General features: G+C 40.9%; 1 non-coding gene and 1 pseudogene across 1 annotated transcript; one reads left to right on the top strand and one right to left on the bottom strand.

Annotated features, from left to right (window-relative positions):
- The window catches only part of LOC131083955 (chloride channel protein D-like), a 78,201-nt pseudogene that overhangs the window by 40,014 nt on the left and 18,007 nt on the right, over positions 1–20,180 (bottom strand).
- TRNAA-AGC (transfer RNA alanine (anticodon AGC)) lies at positions 10,944–11,016 on the top strand. The gene has a single exon. It is a non-coding gene; the product is annotated as a tRNA-Ala (tRNA).

Raw genomic sequence — 20,180 nt, 5'->3', positions numbered from 1 at the left:
ATGCTATGCAAATGTTTGATTTCTCGTTTCAGTCCCTCAAGGCCTATAAATACACCTGTTTTGACAGGTTGCAGCAATGGATGCAAGTGATACCAGAAACAGTATTGGTGATAGCAGTGACTTGCCAAGATCCCCTGCAAAGACATCTATCAGTGCTTTTTTCTGTAAGCTGGCTCTTCAACCTATGTACACAGCAGACAAGAAACCCAGAAAGGAGGTTTCAAAGCAGTCTAAATCTGTGTCAGAAAGGTAACACTGGTGTGTGTTGTGTCAAGTGAACTTTCTATTAATAAAAAGAGCAGCATTGTGTATGTGTGTTGCTGAATATGCCCAAACATTCAGCAGGCTCACATTTTAAATCATTTCAAAAAACAAGCTCTGTACTGTATAATAACCCAGCTAAGCAACCTGGTACTTTTTTAACTCACATTATTGCAGAATGCTTTTAATTATGATTCATGAGCATTTTTAAAAATAAAGTAGACAACTGCAGTGAATCTCTGTCGAATTTAAGTGAAAGCTAAAACCAACATCTTCAGAATGCCAGAATTCTGAATGTTCCCAGCTCCTGAGGTGTAGAAAAGGCCGGTGAAGAAAGACACACTTGACTATAGACAACTGCAGACTACACAAGGTTTTTACCAAGGCTTTTTTGATAAACTCTGTACACCCCAGGCTGAGAAACTCATTTCAACTTTAACTTCAGTGGGAGATTAGACCTTAAATAACAGAAAACTTACAAAACTTACAAAACTTACAAAAAATGAGCCTAGATATTCATTCACTGCCAGTTTCTTAAAGAACTGCATTACAAAATCTGAGGTCCTGAAACCATTCCCCATTCCCTTCTCTGTGAGAATAGTTTCACTTATTTCATTTTCCAGAGAAGCTACTGCCAAAAAACACACAGTGCTCTTCCCCTAGTTGGAGTAAATTCAACAGAAAATAGTAGGACCTAGTGTATTGAACACTAGGTGTTTGCTGATTACACCTGGTTACTCCAATTATTTTGGGATTATTTTGAACAAGGCTAAAGTCTGTACCACACTATTCTGCATCTCTTCTTCTTTGTAAAAAGGTTGCAATCTGAAAAAGTGTAAAACATACCATTTGAACACGCTGGGCTCCTTACAACAGGCAGTGGAAGGAGAGCAAATGCTTACCCTGTTAGGAAGATCTGCAGGCTTGAAGATTTTGAAAAATTGTTTTACTAGGGTTTAATCTCTTCATTAGAAAAACTATCAGGCAGCTCAGTAACAGAAAGTTAGGCCCTGTCAAAACAACAACTGTGAACCATCTCAGGTGTAATCAAAAAATGGTAAGTGATCCCTAAACTGTTTAAGTGTGATGGGCTGATGCATTAAACAGCCTAGCACTGGGAAGAACCTGCCAAATTATTTTCCAAATAATTATGCACTTCCTCTGCCTTCTTTAAGGAAACACGATGTGAAAAACCTTGAATACTACTCATTTGTCCCAGCTTCTGCAAAAGATTTTCCTTTCTCCACCAAAATCAGATGGAAAAGCAGCCTTGTGGCATTCTTTCCTGAGGAGTTAAAATGAAGACTGTGGCCATGGAGAGAATCCAAAGCTAAATTCACTATTGAGTAATCCTGCTGGAGTAACAGCATTTAAGGCATCTATTTTTGAACTATTTTTAAGCAACTAAGGAGGAGACAGTTTGAACTTGCCTGTGGGGTGGGCACATATGCCTTCCTGCCCCTTCGGTGAGGACTCTGTAGCACATGCCATGTTAGCCAGCACTGCAGAAAAATGCTCCCTGATCCAGAGCATGCACATGTGTACTCATTCTAAAACAAGGGTCAAAATCTTGTCTCATCTGCCCCCTCATAGCACAACATGACCTGTCATGAGCCTCTACTGCATTCTCACACAGCAATGCCTCCCCTGACAGAGAATGTGCTCCCTATCATTTTCTCTCCATGTCTGCTCCAGGAACACAATGTCCCTTTCACGCCCTTCCATCTTGAGCAAGTCACAGGAAGGCACAATCAGAAATCTCCCAAGGTCTGTGCTGCCAAAGTGTGCTGTGAGGATGCAGTCGTTTGTTACAGCCAGTTCTCCCTTGTCTTCATCTCTTGCCTCCTGAGTATTGCATATACTCTGCTAAACAAGTGGGAGAAAGGGAAAAATATGACTCAAGCCTTCCAAATAAATTATCTTTTCTTTAAACAAGGGTCAGACTGAGGAACAGGGTGAAATGGGAGCAGTATAACTAGAGTGACCTGATGTCAACCATTTGCTACATGATTTGAAGCACCAGACAACACAACTCAAATTATCTCCACAGTCTGTGCAAGTTTGTCCTTTCTGAAATCAGGCACTGCTGTGCACATGTTGCACCAGGGACTGCAGATACCACCTGCTGCTGCACAACTCACCAATGGATAACAACCTGGTTGGCCACTGCCAGTTTGGGTGTTAGTGGGGTTTTGTTTTAGAGATATAAGAAAAGAGCTCAGGTTTGGCTCTGCAAGCTCTGCTCTGCCCTGCCACATCCATCAGGCACTCAAGAGTTTTTCCACCATCACTCTTTGGTATTTCACAATGAGAGAAGAGCTGTCATTAGGACAGGTCCCACTGGACACCATTTATGCTCCTCTTTTCCTCAATGCTTCTACTTTTCCACGTGCCTCCACAGCTTCCCCTCGACGCCCATCTCCATTCGCTCTTGTTCCTGACAGCAGTGCACCTTTCCCCCACGTTCACTGCCACACCATGTGTGTCCCGAACCCAGCCTTATTCCTCTTGCAAAAGCACAGAGGACATGTGGAAACAAAGCACATTGCTGTGCCCAAGTGAGGACCAGGGTCCTTCCTTAGGGATTTGCCTCTCTCAGGACCTACAGCAGGAGCCTCCATCCCACTGACACACCGTGTCCAGCCCAGCAGCTGCTGTTTTCTGTAATCACCTGCTCCTGTTTCAGCAGGGCCCAATAATCTAATGGGGATCTTCATCAGAGCACCCACTTACATGGGGAGTTTCATTCAAAATTATTATGAACCCCGCAGGCCAAGGAAAAAAAAAATCCCTAAAAATGTTTATTATAGTAGCTTTTGTCCCAGAGAAAAACTTTTTTTCTCAAAATTTGCAAAAAAACCACTCTTGGCAGCATTATGAAGGTTTAAAAGTTAAAAATATAGCAAAATTTAATGGTTTCAGATGCTTTTCATGTCAGTGTAACTGGGAAATATCTTTAATATGGAAACAAATTAAATTTGGCAAAGAATTAGCACTTAAGACATCCCAATTGCAATTTGTAATTCAAAAGAACTGAAAACAGATAAGATACTGTGAATTAAAAATAAATTCTGCATGTTAAATTCTTGTGAACTTTCATTAAGGTTTTTGTTACATGTCCCAAATGTACCATTGCATGTTATAATACACTTCAACCCTTTATTTATAAAATACTTCTAAAGCTACTGATAGCTAGAGCCAGAAAAATGACTATATAAAAATGTTATCTTCTCAAATTACAACTTCATTTCCAATGTGTGTATTTAAAAGAGAGATGCAATCTCAATTTCAATATTTCAGATGCACAACAGAACTTTCAGTGCCAATTGAGTCCATGTACAATTCAGTCATGTCTGTTTATTTTACTGATAAAACCTGGTACCAAAGCTGACACAGCTATATTAGAGATAAAGCTGGACTCTCTTCTAGTCTGGGAATTACCTGCAGGCTAACCAACTGTCCCATAGGTGCAGTTCTTCTATACAGATGATGAATGAAGGATTCAGAGGGGACTTGTTCTGACCTTCTTGGGCTGGGTTCACAAGGCTACCATCCAGAAAGAAAAAAAGAGCTAATTTCATTTTCCCTACAAGCATACATCTTTTATCAAATGTTCCAGTGACCTGACAAATTGTTTATCATCCCTACAGTGCAGTATTTTTCAGGTTAGAACCCAAGAAGCTTTCATTTGGAATGCTATATTGTCATCTCTTGAGAATTTTAAAATTGGATTTGGCTTGGCCTCTCAGATTAAACTACATCTCCCACGATGCACCATGTATTGGGCCTCCTTGAATATACCAAGAAAGTTTCTTTGGTGTTTCAAGGCAAATACTTCGTTCCTTAAAGGAAAATGTTAATGTGGAACAACAAAGTTTGTAGCAAGACAAGTAATTTTTTTTTTTTTATTTTTCTTTTAGTTTGGGTTTTTCAGATGTCCAGCTTTCTAATGAAATGTCCAGGGTTTTTTGAAAAAAAAAATTTTGAAGTTCTCATTTTAGGTTAAAAATAGAGGAGAATCAAACTTTTTGAAAGCATTCTAAATCAGATGGTGGGGGAAAAACAAGCTCTTGCAGACTTCAGTGTTTACCATCCCTCCAACCACAGAGTTATTTTACTATATTTTACCACAAAATCATATTAATCTTTCTTCAAATTAGCCTGTTCTTCTGCTTCCTGGTATGCCAAAAGCATATTCAGCTCTCAGAGAATTTTTCTGCTCACACTTCAGCAGGCTACAATCCTTATCAAGGAAAGGATCGCACTGTGGATGGCACCATGAGTTTGGAAGAGAAGTCCCTCCTCTTCAACTAGCCAGATGTAACAACATGTTTTGTGTGCTGAAAACAAGACTGATTTCTTTTAATACAAAAAGGACCAATTAAAACAAAATTTAATTTGACATCTTCCAAAATATCCTGCTTCCTGCAATTCCTCATGCCATAAGACCTGTCCTGGAAACCTGTCCTGGATCAAGATTGACTGGTCTCCATTTTCTGAATCTCGCAGCACAGCTGTGCCAAGCACCTGAGCCCCATCATTGCAGGGTCAGCTGCTGCTCCATTTGCAACAACATGAGGGCACTGGTACAGAAGCCCAGCTTTGTGCCAGCGCTCACTTTGACCATTGAATAATTTACAAAAAAAACCAATCAAGCTTAAGACAAAGTTGGTGGAAACTATATATTACAGAAAGGCACCTGCACTCTAGTTGACTCCAAAGTCAGCTGTTTGAAGAGTATTTTTCTTGTTTCCTTCACGGAATCATAGAATGATTTGGGTTGGAAGGGATCTTACATATCATCCAGTTCCAAACCCCTTGCCATGGACAGGGACATCTTCAACTAGACCAGGTCGCTTAAAACTCCATCCAACCTGACCTTGGCCTTCCCCTTACCATAGCAAGTTCTAAGGCAGCCAGTGCATGAGCAAGTCTCACATAAGACATAGTTTGCACTGAAAACCTTTTGTACCTCCAGGTCTGGCCAGCTCTGCCAGATCACCTGCTGCAGTAAGCCCAGCTCCCTTTGCAGGCTCTCCTCATTGCATACCCAGCACAGCAAGAACCAGCAGGCACTTATAAACCAGAGAGGGACAAACCATTTCACACTGTGAGCTGCTTTCATCCTTTCCAGCTCAAGGAGCAGACGGGAAGAGGGAAAAACTGGAGGTCAAGGTGGCAGAAAGAGCCCTCACCCAAATGGAGGTAGGGGCTGCTCAAGGCCAACAGGCACTACTGTTTCACTCTAATGAGGAATCAGAATATCCCGAGTTGGAAGGGACCCACAACAAAGCTCAAAGGCACAGCTATACAGACTTTTTCTAGCATCCCATTTGTCAAGAAGAAACCAGAGAATTTACACCCAATTAATATTCACATTTAATCCAAGCCTGATACATATCACTATTTTGTTAGTTAATGTACAATTTATCCATCTTTGCCTGTAGAATAGAGATCCATTAGATCTGGACTACCTCAAGAGAAATTTAAGTGAATGAGGATTATTGGCCTCCTGATGGTCCGTTTAGCAGCCAGAGATTATTTTCCCTGTTTGGTCTTCAAACATCAGCTAACATTACCTTACTCAGCTCAAGAAGGAAAGACTTGGAATTTATATTTCTGCTAGCATTTTCAAAAACATCCCTCCTGCTTGCATCATCGTCACTGCAAAGGGTTTCAAATGCAGCATCTTGCATCCTACAACCATTAAGCAGCTGTCTGATTAAAAACCTGCACTGGTACCAGGCAGATTTGACATGCACTTTAGAAGTTTTGATCTTATTTTTTCAACATCTTATATCACCATTCTGATTTTGTTATAACTTCCCTCTAGTTACCTGGACTGGGTGGTTGTCTGTGTTGTATCCTCATGTCACACCCATAAAATAATGTTCCACTTTAAATTTATTGTGAAAGGAGGACTAAAGCTTCTTGAGAGTCTCTCAGAGGAACTGAGAAGGGTAACCCCAGAATTTCCAACAATCCATCCTGCCTATAATTTCAGGTAAGTACATTCTGCCTAAATTAGAAGTACTGAAGGAGTACACAGAGAGGGGAGAGGTACTATGTGCTGTCAGAGCTATTTCATCACACTTAGTCCAGATGACCTGTGGCAATACTGTGGAACATGTCTGAAGTACACATTGCAAGTGAGGTATTCAAATTACGAAAAAGAAAAGTTCATTTCCATTACTAATGGAATGTGTATAACAAAGACATACCTAATTTCCTAACTCTAGGACAGTGGTCACTTACAGCAATGTAGTTTATTATATACAGCATGTTTTAATATAGGTATGAAACAACAGAAAACATGAACAAACCTCATTTCTGAGCCTTCAATACTGTCTTAAGAACCAGATTATTTTACATAAAGCTTTTTATTTCTGTCATATTGCAGACTCAGATAGACATTAACTTGTCATAAAGGTCTGAAGCCCCATCAGATGGTCAGTATATTTCATATTTCAGTACCAACTTCATGCCTGTTTGCTCAGCCCATTCATTCACAGCAGCCACACCCACCATGCCCAGAGGAGACTCTGGGACAGAACCTCTCTTGGGAGAGTTAATCCCCTGAGATTTTCCTTTGATTTATATAATGACATTGCACTTCCACTTCCAAATCCTAAGAAATAATCTTTTTTCTCCTTTAGTCTGCATCTGTCAAAAGCCTGACATTCCAGTGTTTCACACTCAGAGAAGGGTTTAGAGTCTTAACCTTTTCAGAATTAATTGCATTTCCCATCCATCAGAAGAGATTTATTGGAGAAATAAATTTGGCCAATAAAGTGATATGCTGCTTTAATTCTGATGGAACAGAATAGGCAAGAAAGGGAGAGAGTCAGGGTTGCTTCCTATCATGTGTAATAGAAGGAAAAACAACTCACAGGACAAAGGATCTAAACTGGTGCAAATGAAACTTCTCTCAGCTTGCACATAGGCACAACAAAAGCACTGGACACAGACACTGATACTAGGCTAGCCCAGAGCCACCTTTCCTCTTTAACACCTGTAAGACATTTTTATTGAGAAGTAAAAATAAAAGGAATGGTAAAAACACAGGATTATGCAGAGAGCAAGCACACTGTAGAGAGATGCTATTCCTTTTCCACGTCTAGAGCACCCTGAGGCCTGCAAGCCCAGGACACATGACACTTAAAAAGACATGGGAAACAGAAGGCTGTGGGAAGGCAAGTCATAAGGCTGTTCCTTGTACTTGCCAAAAAAAATGTCACCACATCTACCCTTTACCACAAAAAGCTGAGGATGAGGGTCAAGTGTCAGCATGGGGGGTAGAAACAGGCAGCCAAGAAAGAAGAGGTGGGCAGATGCCTGTGGGGTCTGCCATGAGGGAAAAAAGGGAAAAAGACATCTTACAAACCTGTTCACTACAAGTCCCACATTCATAACTGTTTCCAAATGGAAGGCTGTGAAAAGCCAAAACAAACATTTCCAATTCTTTTTGAACCCATCAAACAATATAGGAAAAATATGTGCATTTTATGGTTTGAGGGCACAACCTTTTAATTATGTGTTTGCATTGTCATGTCCAAGACCTTTTTTCTCCTCAAAAATTAATATTTCCTCAAGCAATGCAGCTATTTATCTTGGAAGAACATAAATTGAAACAGAATCTGCCTGTGCAGAGAGAGACTCAGAAGGGTTAGAACATGACACCTAGGGGAATTCAGAACGCACTGCAATGCAATCCTCTTCATTTTTCTAGGGCCTTTTCAAGTTGGTTCCCTACAGTTCTTAAGAGTTTCCAGATATTGCTTTGCATATGCTGTATATGCATGTGCAGAGGCACTTAGAGAACAAGCACAGGTAGTCAGGAAGGTAGGGAGAAAGTGAAGCAAAGAAAATTTAGGAATTTCCTCTGTACCAGAGCTGAATGGACAGCAGTTCCTGGCATCTAAGAGCAGCAAGTGCTCTGGCATATGATCACCTCTCGTTTGTCTGTGACAGGGCACAGCCTCATCAGCTAAGGAAAATGCCAATCAACTGCTTTTGCCCCTAAAAAATATACCTTATACCTGCAGAAAGAATGTAAAGTAATGGTTTACAAATTATACCTAAATTGTACTGAGGCATTACAAGGAAATTCAGGCCTACTTTGGAAAAGACATTACATTTAGTCATAATTTGGGCTCTTAGAAAACTTACATCTAGCGTGCAGGCATCAACTTTCCCTTCTTCAAGTTTTACAGACTTAGTTGGCCAACAATTCACCCAGTAACTTCCAAGATATGCATAACAGCAATAACAGAAGCAGAAATAGCAGAGGTCATTTTTACTTAATTACTTAAAGGATAAGTAAGTGCTAAAGCACCAAGAGGACACTGAAGGAGGACGTTTTCCATAATCAATCTAATTATTATTTCACAACAGAGAGGGTTTCTTGCACACACAACACCTTTCAAGCTAGAATATAAGAAAATGCTTCCTACAGAATTAACACAACCTATCACTAACATGGACCCTTGGTGTGAGTGCCAATGAACAGCCACTTTATCAAATACTGTGCAACAGCACACTAGGAGGGAAAATCCAAGCTTAGTCACTCTGTGTGAATTCTGACATCTGCAAAGATTTCAATGAGATAATTTTGGGCAAAACCAGCTGGGCAGCCAAGTCTGGTTTTAGTCATGGGTGAAATTTCCACACACACTAACACTCACAGGCCTTGAATGTCCTGACCTGGAAGGGTGAAAAGTTCCCCCTTGTGACCTCAACTTCACTTTTTTGTTGATTAAGCTGAATTTCAGCTGCGCCTTACAACTCATTGTCCCAAGGTGTTGCAATCAGGGAGAGAAAAAACACCCTCTCTAAGTAAAAGAAAATTATTTGCAAATACTTCAGCTTTCAGAAGTTTGACTGGAAAGTATTGTAGTTCAGACTCAAGATGTTCTGTTATGAAAGGAGGGGGAAACAGAAACGTGAAATGTGTTCCAAATGAATCCCAAAATTTTGAAATCTATGAGGCATAACTCGACCAGAGAGACCTGTGAAGTTTCCCATTAGATCACTTGCCTATACTGTAAATCCTTACTCCATCCATGAGGCCATACTCAACCCCAGCATTCAAAGGTGAATTGTACAAGGGCCTCAACCCCCACAGAAGTGAATTCACAAGGAAAACAGTGTGACCTACAACTGTTTTGTAACCCAGCAGAAACCCCTTTCCTTCTTTGTTAACCACTGATGGCATTATCATTTCTGTAAACTCAAAAAAAATAAAAATAGGAAAAGAGACTGTGGAGAGATAGAATGTAAGAAAATAAAGATAGTGCAGAAGGTAGTCTCACACCTGAGGAGTTGCAGCTGTACTAATCACCAAAGATTAGGAACAGGCCTGCCTTTAACAGGCCACAGCTGTGTCCAATAATGATGAGTGCTACAAAAGACTGGGTTAGCTGGGTGAGGAGACAGATGGGGTTTATTGGCTGTGCTGTGGGAGGAGTTAGTGCTGTGAGGAGATGACCATGAGAAATCACTGAGAAGGTATGGGAGCTTCACAATAAGATGACAACAAGAGATGGTCAGATTTCTCAGTCAAAGTGTTACTTCCAAACTTACAATCCACAAGTAAAAGTTCCCAGGTAAAACAAAACAAAACACCCTCTTTGGGCAAAGCAGAAACAGACACGCCAATACCTTATTTCTCTCTGGTTCAATGTGCACAGGGTATCCACAGTGCTCTATTTAGTTGCAGCAGCAAATGCTAAACTCAACCTTGGCCACAAAAATGCTTAAAAACTCTACATACTTACCATTATCCCAGTGAGGGGGATGGTCAGTCTTAAAACACCTCTCAAAAATGAGGCAGCTCCAATGGCAGCAGAGACCTGTATCAATCCATACTCCCTATTCACCAGTTAAGAAACAAGGATCGAGCCCATCATCCTGCCATACAAAGCTCCTCTGCACCTGTATGCAAGAAGAAAAAGAGCAATCTTTTTGCCAGTAGTGGTGTTTTCTGGAAATGCTTTAACATTCTTTTCATCCCAGATTAATTTTGTCAGGTTCTGTAGCAACTACTTTCCCACAAAAAAGCTCCACCAGCCTTCCTTAGTATGACCATTTACTTTATGCCAATCTCAAGCATGAAGCTGCCAGATTTACCACATTCTGAAGAAACAGGACTAACACCATGTCTGTCTGCATGTCCTTCCAAGCACAATAAGAATTAATCTTATAGCAAAAGTCAAAAGTATAGGTCAGAAAGACAGAAAGACACACTGAGAAATTTCAGATTAAAAGACCTCACTACTAGAGCTCCAGCCTTATATAATTTCTCAAAATTAAGGCTGCATTTGCCCCATAAACCTGGCAAGTAGGATATTACAGTCATATAATAAATGGGCAAAAAGGAGTAATAGATATTAATCACTTGGCCAAAACTAAGAATGAAGTTGTGAAGAGAGCCCAGGAGTCTTCAAACCAACCTACCCTGAAGAGTTAAGCCAAAATGTAGCACAGTTGTGCAGATAATTGCTGATGTGATACACAACATTCCATCCCAAATGCAAGGAATTAGATATACAGACTCAAGTGTCGGACAAGGAACGGGACTTGTACATTCACTTCCCAGAAATCATGAATTATTATTATTCATACAATAGTCATTTTTATTATATATTATTATTTATAGCTATTTCTTTTCTGCCTGGGCACAGGGGGAATTAGCTCAAATGGTAGAGCGCTCGCTTAGCATGCGAGAGGTAGCGGGATCGATGCCCGCATTCTCCAGCATCCCATTTTGCTGAGCAAGGGGCTGGAGAGCAGCACTGCAGGAAGGGCCCCAGGGCTCGGTGGCACATTGAAGATAAGTCAGCAGTACCCTGGCAGCCAGGAGGGCCAACCCTGTCCTAGGGGCACAACATGGCCAGCCAGGCAAGGGAGGGGACTGTCCCGCTCTGCTCTGCGGCCTCACCTCGAGTGCTGTGAGAAGTTTTGGGCTCCACAATATAAAAAGGGCATTGAGCTCTTACAGAGCATCCAAAGGAGGTCACAAGGGTGGAGAAGGGTCTGAAGAGGAAGCCTGATGAGGAGTGGCTGAGGTCACTTGGTCTGCTGAGACTTGAGGAGACTGAGAGGAGACCTCATTGCAGTGTGCAACTTCCTTGTGAGGGGAAGAGGAGGGATGGACACTGTCTTATCTCTGTGTGACCAGTGACTCAAGGAAATGGCTTGAAGCTGTCAGGGGAGGTTTAGGTTGGATATTAGGAAAATGTTTTTCATCCAGTGGGTGTTTGGGCACTAGAACAGGCTCCCCAGGGAAGTGGTCAGAGCACCAAACCTGACAGAGTCCAAGAAGCATTTGGAAAATGCTCTCAGGCCCATGGTATGATTCTTGGAATGTCCTATCAAGGGCCAGGAGGTGGACTTTGATTATCTTAGTGGGTCCCTTCCAGGTGAGGATATTCTATGATTCTGTGATTTGAGGAACATCATCTTGCACCATTATACAACTTTTTTCCGTTTATTCATACAACTGATCTATTTGATTGATGGATAAAGTTCTGGAATGGTTTTAAAAACTCTATGTAGTTCTAGACTGGTTATAAAAATTAGGTTATCAGGTCAAAAACACAAGTACTGGCTGATGGACTTAACTGTCTATCTATTCAGCCAAGTACACCATGTTTCAGCAAGCACTGCATATTAAGAATTGATTTAGACAACATTTTTGGGGAGGGCTGGAGGTGAATACACAGGGGTAGAGCAAAGGCAGGACGTTGTGCACACAACTAATTCTTTCTATATTTTTTCAATATTTTTGAATGGCATTATGCACTTGCCAGCCACGACCCCTTGCTTGCTGAACATTAAGCTTCTCAGCATCACTGCAAGAACCTTGCTCTAGTCAGCAACAGCTTTCTAAAAACTATGACAAAGACCCAGCTGCAGTTTTCTCCAAAGTTCAGGATGTTATGTCCAAGATTAAGGTTCAGGCTATTACATACATAAGAAACAGATGAAAAGTCTGGATCTGAACCCACAGTCCTACAGTTACAGAGATGGAGCCAGAAGCTGAGACTCTTTCTGGATACCCAGAGGATTCAAACGATCTAAACTTAGAAAGTCCACAGTTTTGGCTATGGTCCTTCCACAGCTATTCTCAGATTATATTTCTTCATTCTTTTCCCCAATCTTAGCATCTCATTCCAAGCAACCCATCCTGTTCTACCTGTACAGCTTCCTCTGAGCACTTGGTGCTTTGCTATTGCCAAGTTTCAACCTACAATTCAGATTGTTGCTACTTGACACAGGCCTTTCATACAGAAAGCACAAACCAGGACTGAAGTGAAGTATAGGAATAACCAGGCCACTGGCAAGCCCAGAACCTCCTGTTCAACAGCCAAGGATGAAAGAAAATGCCAAAGCAATGCAGAGGTTTGTGCATCCAGATTCATGAGTCCCACATTTAAAAAGCTATGTGATCCCTTGCTTCCCACCCTCAACTGGAAGCACAGCGTCTGCAACACAGAGGAAGACACATGCAGAGATACAAAACATTAAAAGGTCCTTTTACAAAAAGGCAGTTTGTAGTTGTTCTCATTTGGCTTAACCTAATTTTTAAAAAGCAATGAGTGTACATGACAGCTTCAGCATCTGGGGCACTTCCAGGAAAACAAGGAATATATGTTCTCTCCAGTCTGGTCTGTGTGATGTTAATCCTGATCTAAATAAGGAGAAACTGCAGTGATTTAAACCAAAGAAAGGCAACTGGACTACTCAAGCAGGACTCCTTTCCTGCTCCCTTTCAGAGGTAGCAACTCAGGATCTTCCCAGCATATTTGTCTCAATTAGTTCTGATATGTCAGAATGGAGCATTACATTACTTTAAAGAAAACCTGCCTTATGAGTGAATATGCTTCAATATACCCTCAAGTTATTTGAGTTTCTTCTCAAGTATCAATCACATAACTCCCCTTGACTGAAGGCTTGATTAGAATATTTGACTTCATCTGGACCAATTCATACACTTGATGAACTGCGTGTTTCTGAAATTTCCCTCTTGAACTGATTTATGCTTAAATATGAAAAGAAAAACAAAAAAAAATTAAATGGATGAATATAACTTGCCTTGCTGCCTGTAGAGGATGTGCCGATTTACACAAAAAGCCAACTTGCCTTTAAATATTCCAATTAAGTTGTTTTGTTAACAAATAAATCTAGTTTACTAGATCACTTTGTTATTTATTGTGCTAATCTATCTGGTTTATTAATGCTTATATTCCTCTACATAAACTTCTGGCTGCTGAAACTCCAAATTCTCAAAACCAGGAATTACTTTATGCTGTCTGAATGCAGAAAATGGGGGGGAAAAAAATTGAAATTCATAGAGCCTGGCCTTGATTACTTTGCCCACACAACACTGTAACTCTATCAAAGGGGATTAGCTGACCAAGAAGCATCATTCCTGAGGAGCACTAAAGTGGATAAGAACAGCACTTAGAGCTGATGGATGCATTTGCAATTAGAAAGCTTTGCACTGGAGAGCTCCATGGAGAGCTGGAAGGATGTAGAGGTTTCCTTTCCCACAGCAGCACCGGCTATACTCAAACCACACCTCAAAGACGTCTGTCCCACGAGTTCCTGAAACTCTCCTTTGGTAAACAGTGGCACCAGTTATTTCAACATTTTGCAGTTTAGACTGCCAGTTATCATGCTGGCCACAACCAGCCTCCCTCCACGGCTCTGCTATTCCTGGACGCTTTCTCAATCTCTGTCATCCGGAACAAGTGAACTCTCCAAGCAGGTACAGCTTCCTTCTTCCAGCCTGGAAAGCAGCCGGCACGTTCTGGACATCACCACGAGCTACACGGTAACAGTATGAACTCTGTTCCTGGAACAAAGAGCAGCAGATCTGTGGTATCTGACCCACCTGATCCCTGCTCAGAGCTGCAAGGAAAAATTAAAATGCAGCCAATATCTAGTGCAAGAAAATTTCTTCCAGACCCCAGATTGGCAACGAAAGGGACACAAGATGCTTCCCAGTCTTGTATTTGCTTTTCACGTTATTCCAACCTCTCAAACAAGAATATATTCCAAATTCATCATGGTCAATAAAAGAAGAAAAACCTGGTTACTCTGTCCTGGTTTCGAAGCCATATGATTGTGTAACTCACTTGTATCAAAGCCTCAAGTTCTATACATAGGTCTTTGCTACCAGTAAAGGAATGCACACTCAAAAAACAGCACATCTGAGAAGCAATTCAAAGCTTGCAGCAATGCCAAGATAACTGAGAGAGAGAGAAACAACAGAAGAAAGTGGGTTTTTACAATTAAAGCACAAATGGTTGAGCAAGAAGAGCAAAGCACAGAGAGTGGAGGTGTAGGGCTTGCTTACACACAGGGTTTTGTACCAATAACTCCTCCTGTTTGAAGTCAGTGCATTTAGTAAAGACAGATTTCTCCCTGGTGGCAACTGGAGGCCTGCACTGTCACACAGCAGGGATACATGTGCAGTACTGAGACTTGCTAGTGGAAAAAACCCATTGCTTAACACCCTTCTGTTTCCTTCCTGTGACTTCCTATTCCTCCTTCTCCAGGGAATATCAATGCCTGCTGGAAGAGCTACAAAACACTACCAAAAACACTGTTTAGTGTAAATGTGTGAGGAGAAGCTATGGTAGAAGGAAGTGCTGTCATGCTGGCATAGCCACGTGTGGCCCCACCTGGAGCTGCAGTCTTTCACTATCACAGTTTAAAGCAAAACCATACACTTGACTGAGTTTGATCAGTACACAAGAAAAAAATTCAGCATCTTATAATTTCTTTGCTATTTGGTTTTTATTGCATCTCTTAAAGTGGCAAGAGTGCTTATTACTAATCAATTGGATCTCAAAAGGGTAATTGTATTTATCTGTTCCTGGAGCACTGACTGTTAATCTCACATTACGCTGAGATGAGCCAAATTTAAATGGTCCAAACTAAAGTCTTACAGCTGCAATCCTAATTCCCTTTTTCAATTCCTAAGAAAAAGAGAGGAGTGAACAAGCTTCTTTTCCACATTTAGTCTTATTACAAGCTCATTAGAGACATCATCACTACCTTCAGCATGTGCATGACCTTTCAAAGTCCAGATCAATTTGATGCTAATTCCAATTTGATGCTAATTCCTTTCAGATCTATCCAGTTTCCACATGATGTACTCTTTATAACTTGTAGCCCCACCAAATGAAAAATTGACACTAAGCCCATGCAGCCTCTAGGCTGGATCAGCCTGACTATTTTTGATTCAGAGACAGACAAATAATTATCGTGGTTTCAGATATTTTTTCCTTAACAGCAAAAAATAGTTTTGTTTTGTAAAATAACATTTTGCAAGCATTTAGTCCTTAAAATAAAGAAGGGGTGGGGGAAGTATGTCAGAGTGAGGGAAAAGACTTTTCCTGTAGCAACCCAAATAGCCAGAGATACCAAATCCTGGTACTAAGTGACAAAGGCTGCTTTTGTAAAGAAAATGTAAATACATGTTATAGCAAACAGTACTGAATCAAGCATTACAAGTCAAATAACAGAATTGGTGACCAGCATGGGAAAGCATGTGTCCTGTATAAGTATATATAAGTTTATATAAGAGTTTATATATATAAGTATGCATAAGCTGTTTGGAATTGTCCTGGTTCTGGCCCAGATCAGTGGGATGGGGTGTGGCATAGACCTTGTGGAATTCAATACCATTTTACATCAGGGACATCTGAAAAGCCAGGGACAGGGGAAAGGGGCTCCTTTTCTTCCAAGAAGGAGTAAGCATGGAAGGCATAGGGTCTGTCCAGTTTTGTTTTCCTTGACTTGGGTTTCATGAGCATTTGGCATGTAAATTTTCCTCTCTTTGTAAATTTTTGTTATTATTTTCGTTGCTGTTACTTTTCCCTTATCTCAGTGCTATTTCCAGTAAATTGCTCTTATCTCAATGTGTGATTTCTGCTTTTTTCTCCCACCAGAGAGGGAAGGGGAGCAGCTCATAGTTTTTAATGGGAGTACTGAATTGGGGAATACCATTCCTAAACCATGAAATTGATCCAGTCACTAATGGCAAGCTAGTGAGTATTTACAGTTTGTTTTCCACAATGTGTATAGGATGCTGCCCACGTGGAAGGACAAACAAATACATTTTACAAATTTGTGAATTTGCAAAACTGGAAGATGGCAATGGCCATTTGCAATGGCTGTGAAATCAAGCTGACGTTTAACCTCAGTCTAAGTCTTTTTCCACTTCCTCTGCATTCCTCACCTGTATTTCTTAAGAAATATACTTGTACTGCAAAGTCTGCATCAGATTCAAGGATCTCTTCAGGTGTTTAACCCCAAAGTCCCAAGCCATTCAGCCACATATTCCCTGCCTGTTTATTAATACAATACTTGCCATTTTAAATTCCTGGATTACAGCTTGTACTGAGTAACCAATTCATGTCCTCACAGAGAGAACTGATCAAATCATGTCCCTCAGCCAACTGGAGCTGAGAATAGCAAAGATTTTTCATCGGTTTCCAGTTCCACATTTCCAGCTCAAACACAGCCTGTCTGCTATAGATGGATATACCTCTCTACAAGGCCTTTACGTTTTGTAAAGCAGAATTAGGATTCCAAATTGAAGAAGAACTTGTGTGATACATACAGCCACATTTCATGCTATTTTACATGTTCAGCTCCCTTTTGTTTCTTTCTTTCTCCTTCCCCCCGCCCCTCCTTATTTTGACATGTCAGCAAATGCCTCTTACTGGAAAAGTTTAAGTGTGATTAAATTTCAGTGATTAAAAGATTAAGTGTTACTTTCGTCTCTACATGAATTCATTTTAAATACTCACGTCTGACACACCTTTGAATTTTTTCCATCTGAAATCTTTGCTAACTGGAAGAAATGGTTAATAACTGTATTCACATAGATATGCTCATGGTAATCCTCCCCACTTATGTTTCTGAGTTGTTTCTCATGTGGCAATTTCTCACACTCCAGACAAGAGTGCAAGGAAGGAAATACAGTAAGTATCCTGTAACAGTTGTCGTGCAGACCTGCAGGCATTAAGCAAACAGTTCGTTCTTAGATGTAAGCAGGGACAAAACAAAGAAAGGAAAGTGTCTAAACCCACTAATGCCACCACTTACCACAAGAAACTTGCCCTTTTGTCCCGCCCACGTATGCCACATTTGCTCATTAGCAATGAGTAAGGCTGAGATTCCTCCAATCTCACTTCAGGGATGCTGCAGCCAGGGAACTGGCCTCTGGCTCTGTGGCCAGCAGAGAGCACTGGTCCCTCCAGGAACATTTGGAGCACATGGGATGCTCTACCCACGGCCAGCCTGCCCACCCTGCACCCTGGCAGATGGTGGAGATGCAGCCAGACCCGGCTCTTTGCAGGCTGCCACTTGTGCACAGCAGGGACTTGGGATCTGTGCGTCTTTACTTAAGTTTTTTTTTTTCCATTGCTACTTAAAAGTATGCTGTGAGTCAGGGTCCATTATTTCAATTTAAATTCCTCCCCGTTTATGCAAATTTGAAGTCCCTGGTCAGTATGAACAGTTAAAGACTTGTTTCTAACTTGCAAACTTATTGCTTCCCTTCTCTCATGAGGATGTTATGACAGGATTAATACTCAGTTAATCAACAGAAAATGTTCCTAGACATCCTAGCAAGACTAGACAGCTATAAAGCCTAAAGCTAATTACATGCTACATGGTGGAGACACAGACTTGCAATCCAAATGGCTGAAGATACTTTATCAGGTCCTTCTCGTTTTGCACATGCCCATTTTGAAGTAAACATGAATGAAACCAAAAATGTTTGAAACAGAACACAGCACAGCAGATGTGGTTTTCACTGGCTGCTTTGCATTCACCAAAAGCAAAGGGAGTTTTTACATGAGATGACTGCACTGCATTTCAGTGCTGCATTTTTCATCATAATATAGCTCAGTATAACAGCTATATTTCATTCAAAACTAATGTTCAGGGTTTTATCTTAATTGAGATTAATTTACCAATTCCTATACCAATTGGAGATACACCCAAAATAAAAAGATATTTGGAAAATATTTCAGTAGACATCTGGAGAAAAATTACAGGAACACACAACCAGAGTAATAATATATTTTCCAAGCCCGAGGTTTCATCTCCTCTGTGGATAGGTATTAAACAGCTGAGATAACACATTTATGGAAACCTTCAAGCTGAGATTCAGCTGTGTGCAGCTGTGACAAGTTGTCAGACAATTGTATCTCAAGCCTTTGTTCCCCTGTATCTCAAAGATTACAGGCTCAGGGGCAGAACACATCTACAACAGATAGATGAAACTGGGAGTAGCTCAGTCTTCACAAAGCTTAGGTCGGGTTTTGTTTTTGAAAACTTGACTCTGGGACAGTTCAAACCCAGGTCAACTTTTTGCCAAAACCCTGAAGTCCAAAGGGAGCTAGAAGGACAGCTAGCCTGGAGCCTGTGGCTACACATTTAAAGCAGTAGCCTGTCTTCACAGCTAGGTAGAAAGGAAAATAATCCTCTCAAGTATCCTTTTAAAGTTTTGACAGCTTATATATTAAGTATATGTGCCTATACCCCTAAATTGTCCACCCTGCCCATGGAAACCCTGAGCTTTTGGAACAGAAGCATTAGTCAACGTGATTTTAAAAAAAAAATAGAAAAAGAAAGATAACTCTGCCAGATTCTTGGCAAAACATTATCTACATTGCGATTTCCTCACAGAGAGAAAGGTGATGAATTGAGGAGAAGCAAAAGCAGGCCAAGGGGCAGTAGGGCTCTTAGAAGACAGCTTCGTCTAATCTATGGGCTGAAGATTAGATATTCAATTCCAGTCAAAGGAATGGTACTCTGGGTTATGTTGTGGGTGTGGAAGATACTGTGATGGGTTCTTTCCAAGTTTAAATGCAAGCTGGTTTATACAAGATTATTTTTGGTTAAAGTCACTGTGACACAGTTTCTTTCAGCTGCCTCATTATGTGAGTTTATTAAAAAAAAAAAAAAAAGAGTTGCATGGTTGTCTCTCAGATCAAACAGTTTCTTTCCTGCCTTTTTCTGCCAAGTTATAATAAAATAAGGACTGTGACCTGAGCAGGATCTTCTACAGCTAACAGAAAAGGAAAAACAGTCTGAATAAGAGTTCATGCTACAAAGTTAACATTAAAAAGGAAAAAAAAAGCAGAATTTAAAAAAAAAATTCAGGATTAAGGCAAAAATATATATACAGAAAAGCTTTATAAGCAACACAGCCCTACAAAACACATCCTGTTCTCCCATTTTCAGGTATGAGCCGGCAAAGTGCTAACTATTCTATGAACTTTTGGAGTCAGCAAGGCACTGCTTCTTGAACAACATAAAAGAACTCTGAGGAGTTTTCTTAATGTTTTCTTTATGTCTGGCACTAAATCTTTGCTAGATGGTCCTACATTCAATTCTGTAGTGTCTTCTGTCACACTGGCTCTTACTGGCTTGTGTTGGTGCATGTCTTGGTTTTTATTCCAGAGAGCAAAGAGCAGTGTTTTTAATGTGCTCAAGCAGTTTGTGCAAAGTTTCACATGGTAACACACCATGAGAAAGCCAAAGGCTTCCCAGTGGTAGGAGGAATGGCTATCAAGCACAGCACTCCAGCTCCAGATGGTTACAACAGTCATGGTTACAAACCCAGCCCCTTGCAAACAGAGGTCCCTTGGAAACCGTGGCATTTCCACAGGACTAATGGGAGTCACACGTGGGACTCTGCTCCTCGCCCTGCTGGGCTGAAAGTTGGATTTGGGTTAAGACATCTCATTGCAGTGCTCAACAGCACAAACTATGGACCTGTAGAGAGATAGGGGAGCAAAGCTGTAGCACAAGGTGAGAAGGCTGGGCAGGGGAAAGGCTCTCCCTAAAGCTAAGAATTCCTCTTTTCCTTACTGACCTACTCACTCCTT

This window comes from Melospiza georgiana, chromosome 1, assembly GCF_028018845.1.
Source record: "Melospiza georgiana isolate bMelGeo1 chromosome 1, bMelGeo1.pri, whole genome shotgun sequence".
Classification (NCBI taxonomy): Eukaryota; Metazoa; Chordata; class Aves; order Passeriformes; family Passerellidae; genus Melospiza; species Melospiza georgiana.
The sequence above is the reverse complement of the archived record's forward strand: the minus strand, read 5'-3'. Positions and strand labels throughout refer to the sequence as shown.